General features: G+C 41.6%; 1 non-coding gene across 1 annotated transcript; it reads left to right on the top strand.

The window, feature by feature from the left end:
• Window positions 1-4,550: 4,550 nt before the first annotated feature.
• Trnac-gca lies at window positions 4,551-4,622 on the top strand. Its single transcript has one exon. It is a non-coding gene; the product is annotated as a tRNA-Cys (tRNA).
• Window positions 4,623-5,339: the final 717 nt, after the last annotated feature.

Genomic DNA, 5,339 nt, shown 5'->3' with positions numbered 1-5,339 from the left:
AACAGGCAGAAAGAAGCGTTTCCGACTATATTCTTGTATATTCTTGATCAGGATCTTGATCCGCTTGTCCGTATGAATTTCGAGATCTGAGAAACTATAAAAACTAGAGGGTTGAGATTAAGCATACAGATTCTGGAGACATAGACGCAGCGCGTTGACCCATTTTGCCAAGACACTCTAACGCCCTAGAACTGCCCAAAACTAACAAGTCCACATAATGGAAAATTTTTTGGATATTTTTTCATAATTTTATTAGTCGTGTAAATTTCTATCGATTTGTCAAAAAACTTTTTGCCACGCCAACTCTAAAGCCCCAAAGCAGCCAAACCGGTCACGCCCACACTTTTGAAAAATTTGAAAATTTTTTCTCATTTTATTCCCCAATATCTGTCGATATCCCAGAAAAATGATAAAATTTCGCGTTTCCACTAGCTGAGTAACGGGTATCTGATAGTCGCAAAACTCGACTATAGCATTCTCTCTTGTTTTGAAGTAATATTTGCCGCATAACAATGAGTCTATATGAACCAGGTGAACAAGCTCGATTTCCAGTTAATGTTTACACAAAGACATATTACATTCAAATAACCAGTCGGTAGTTATCTGACACACTTGATATCTTATCTTTATTTCCTTCTTATCTCTACGCCTCAGAAACATTTTAGAGCTATCAGCTTAACCACCCTCGCTCGTCCATCTCAAAATTCCTGCTTAAAGTTGGTCACCAACCACTCAAGTTGAAGGGTCCTGGCCAACTTCTCCGTTTACATGCCATCAGGTTGCTTCAAATTTTATAGCCTCCCCTGGCCCAGGTGAGTTTTGATTACCGTTTGAGCAGCTGCATTCGAAATCAGTTTTAGTTTGCATGTCCTTTAGCGCAGAAAGCGGAATTGAAATTGAATTTTCGATGGAACCGACACTTTGATGTTGCTGTTGTCGTTCCTAAACAAGGATAAACAAGAGGACAAAGCATAGGACACTTAACGCCTTTGGGCCATTTAAGGACTGGGTGGCAGGCAACCTTCGACTCCCGGCTTTCTGATTTGTCCCCTCTAGATTGACTGACTGACTAACTGAATGCGTGAGCGAATGAGTGACGGATTGACTGAGTGATTGACATGTCCTGCCCCATGTCAACTTGCCCATCTTCCCACTCTCGCTCAGATTTGCAGAATGCCTGTGGGCCTGTTAGTTGAAAAAGCTAAAAAGCTTTTTTGTGATAATCGCAGTTAAGTGTCAATTTTAATCTAATGCCATCCCCTAATGCTTGTCTTAAGGCGAGGATGTCTTTGGCTCTTGCAACTGTCCTAAAAGCTACGGATGTTATGGGAATACTAACAAAGAGTGTTTTAGTTTTTAGTTGTTTATCATTGTACACGATTAATCTAAATTAAATGTACGAACTTATCACACTATTAACCAAAAGCGTGTTCTGTAACTTGGTTTGCTCATAACTCACTTGGCGATTTTTACTCCAATGATTATATTTAGGTCCTCCTTTACAGTTAACCTGAAGAACTAATTTGTATACCCGTTGCTCGTAGGATAAAAGGGTATTGGAACAGTATGGAATTGAAAGAAGGTAGCCTTTCCGACTATATAAAGTATATATATTCTTGAGCATGATTGCTCTCAAGTAGATCTGGTCATGTACACTCATCCGACTGTCCGTATAAACGTCGAGATCTCCGGAATTATTAGAGATGGAACGTTGAAATTAAGCTTTTAGATTCTTGTGATCCCTCCATCCCGCATCAGAGTGTTGCCACGCCCACTCCAAAATCTACTAACCACAAAAACCTGTCAAGCCCACAATTTTGTTTGATTGTATAACTTTCGTTACGGTTTTCTATCGAAATTTTCAAATATTTTTACATTTAACATTTTTCTATTGTATTCAGAGCATTGAGCTTTAAAGTGAAATATCAAATTGTTGATGAACCTCATGTGAATTTGTTTTTGTTGAAGCCTTTAGCTTCTGTTTCGTATTTTCTCAATTAAATTGGTAATTTTTCAATTTCACATAAATTTTTGCACGCTCTCTTCACATTTTACCCCTATCCACTTTATCTGTTCTTGCTCCTATTTTCTATCTCCTGTTTATCATGCAAATTACTTTGATTCTAATTAAAATATCTGAGCACTGGTTTTGCTGGTTTTTCTGCGTTATTTTCACTTTTCCTCATATTTTTGGCTCTGTACGAAAACACATTTTGACTAGGACTCGGTGGAAAAGGGCTTGGGGATCTATTACCGGCGGCTAATGGAAAGTCAGAAAAGTATTACCAAAAAGTGGGTGTGGCTGGGCCACCGCATAAAGTAAGCGTTTGCTGGCTTTGGGAATGCGTTCCAGTCCGAATTCCCCGTTTGCTGTCGGCTGCTTGAATTTACAAAAATATTTTCCGCCAGAGTTGCCACAGTTTGCGCACGCCAATTATATAGGTCCTCCTAACCTTGCTTCTAAGGGTTGATTTGGTTAACTTATATAAATTAGATTGTTGAGCTTTAATGAGACTATAATGAGTTAGGTCCTGGTTAGGACTCAATTGTGCTTGACTTAAGCTTGTGAGGATAATGGCAACAGATTACCAAGTACACAAAAATATGAGTAAAATATTTCTATCAAATATTGAATATTCGAGATCGCTATGTTCGAGTCCCTTAAATATTAGATACCAGATACCCAGCACCCTTAGACTCTAAAAATTGTTGTAATTAAGATGCAGCTTGATAAGCAAATCGAAATCATAATAAATCTCTGAATCTTTAAGGATTTTGTGCCAGAGAGATGACCAGTACTTGAGGAGTGCCCTGTAGGGTCATAAGCGTGTCCTGCATACATTTAAACGAGTTAAGAATTGCCTTTTCCTCTACCAGTAACAAGTAGAATAAGAATGTAAGGTATCTAAAGCAAAACATTTCGATATCCATTTCAATTCCGCTGATGGCTAGCTTATAGTTATAATTAAATTTCCCAGTTCCACGACCATAAAACGCACGCATACAGCCACTTGCCATTTAATCAGAGTAATTACTATAGAATAGCAATAATTCAACAGCTGCAGAGACAAAGGGAGAGATAGAGGGAATTCAGAGAAAGAATTCCATTTGCCAAATGCCTGGCAAATGCAGACAAAGCCGGCAAAGCCCCAAAACATCTGCAACAAATCAATTATTGCAACAACTTTTCAACTTTGCCCACACATCGCATCCACTGTTGTGCAGTTTACTCCAACGAATTTTTATTGGTTTTGGGGTTTTCGGTTTTCGGGATTTTAGAGGAGAGAATGAGGGCTTATCGATTAACTTTCGAGTGAAATGGGGGTCCCGAAGGTGGGGAAAGGCATCCAAATTGAATTGAATTGACCCAAGTTGGTCCAGGTCCTTTCTGTTGCTGGCGTAAGTGAGTCGAAGACTTCACTTTGTTTCTGATATATCAAAGGACTTTAAATCAAAATTCAATTACACTCCACCCCCCAAACCGCTCCGCACCACAGGATTGCGGGGCAACCGGGAATGGGACTGGGACAGGGACATGGGCTGGGACATGGGCACACCTGAATATCGACACCGTGGCAAAGGGAGGTCGGTCGATCGAAATTGTGTCGAGAGGAGCCGCCTGGCAGTGACAGAGTTCAGAGGCTTTTCAGGCTCACTTTGAAGTGTTTGATTGTGGTGCTGGCACACCTATCCATTTTCCATTTCCATACCGTTGCCCCCTTCCCAATTTTGCCACCCCCACTGCAATACCACCCACCGAAATGAGAGCAACCTTCTGCAAACAGAGGCGAAAATCAATCCATGCAACATTTTGCATATTTAAATTAGCCAAAAACACCGCAAAATATTCACCCGCCCGCAGAAAGCCAAGTTTAGTGCTCAGCTCTCCAGGGAAAATTCCCAATTTTCAATTTCCACATGGCATTTACCGGAGGCAATGCATGATCCAAGGGGCAGAGGCAGCAGTACGGGGTTGGCTATGTCATGGCGAGCTCTTACAACAACTTATAAATAGCCTGAGTCTGTGCAAATTTTCACATTAATTAAATTTCAGCAGCGACGACGACAACGCAACCAGAACAGAACTGAACTGCACTGAACAGACCCAGACTAAGAGGTAGTGGCAGGGGTGGGTAGAGGTAGTACCACGACAACGTTGACATATTGAAGGAAAACGACAGATTTAGTACATAATATATAGACAACATATATGCGGTTCGGATGCAGACACAACAGAGAGAGAAATCCGCTAGGGTTGCATCCTCGGCAAAGGTAATGCACTGAAAAAAATATGGTGTGAATCTAATGATTATAAAGATTACACAGAGAATTTATTTTTTTAAAATAAATAAACTGTTATAAAATGTAATATTTTTAATTTCATAAGCTGTCATTTGCTAAGCAAGAAGGTATCTAACATTTTATTAGTTTTAAATGGGGGTACACATATGCTCACCAGTTGGCAAGGACATCAAAGTAAATCAAAACGTATGTTAAGGCCAAGGAAATATTGTTTTGCTTCTCGACTTTTAAACTCTTTTAACTTAAGTGGGGGTATAGCTCAGGGGTAGAGCATTCGACTGCAGATCGAGAGGTCCCCGGTTCAAATCCGGGTGCCCCCTTCTTTTTTTTTTTTGAGCAATACTCGTTATTTTCTTTGCCCACCAGCGAAATATTGTGGACTCTCCTGGAGACGTTTTTCACGGACATTCTTCGCAATGCCCTCAACTATTCCAGTGGCAAGCTCTCCATGCCCGATGAAGCTTAAAATGTTGCCATTGCCGTGGCATCATGAACCACTTCTGGCCTGAGCTGCGTAAACATTTTCCACCAACGAATGAGGGGAGGCACTCCAAAAGGATGCACAGTGGAAAGATTCGCCAATTTTAATAGACCAATTCTTAGTTTTTATGATCATTTTCTTTTTCCCCAACAGCTAGCTAACTATCTCTTAAGCTGCGTGAAGCGATTACTAACATAGCTCGGTAATGGGTAGTTTCGTACAATCACTCATCCGCCATGTTGGCCATGTGGAACCTCAGTGACATTTCCGAGGTCCTGAACACGCAGGACTACCCCTGGTACTGCCCCACTGTGCGGGGCAGGAGGGATGGTCGAGGACAGACCCCAGTTGTTGCCCCCAGCCCTGTGACGACTCTCGAGCGTTGTTGTGGAACTGAGGCCACCGCATTTGGCATAGAGCGAAGAAGCTCCGTCCATCCGATCCGTCCCGCCTGCAAATTGGTGGGAGCGGCAACGGGGAAGGCGGTAGGATTGGGGGGCACTTAGGAGTGCCAGCGTGTAGTTGTCGTTGTCGCCGTTCGCTGATGTCGTGTATT

This window comes from Drosophila sechellia, chromosome 3L (genome assembly GCF_004382195.2).
Source record: "Drosophila sechellia strain sech25 chromosome 3L, ASM438219v1, whole genome shotgun sequence".
Taxonomy (NCBI): domain Eukaryota; kingdom Metazoa; phylum Arthropoda; class Insecta; order Diptera; family Drosophilidae; genus Drosophila; species Drosophila sechellia.
The sequence above is the reverse complement of the archived record's forward strand: the minus strand, read 5'-3'. Positions and strand labels throughout refer to the sequence as shown.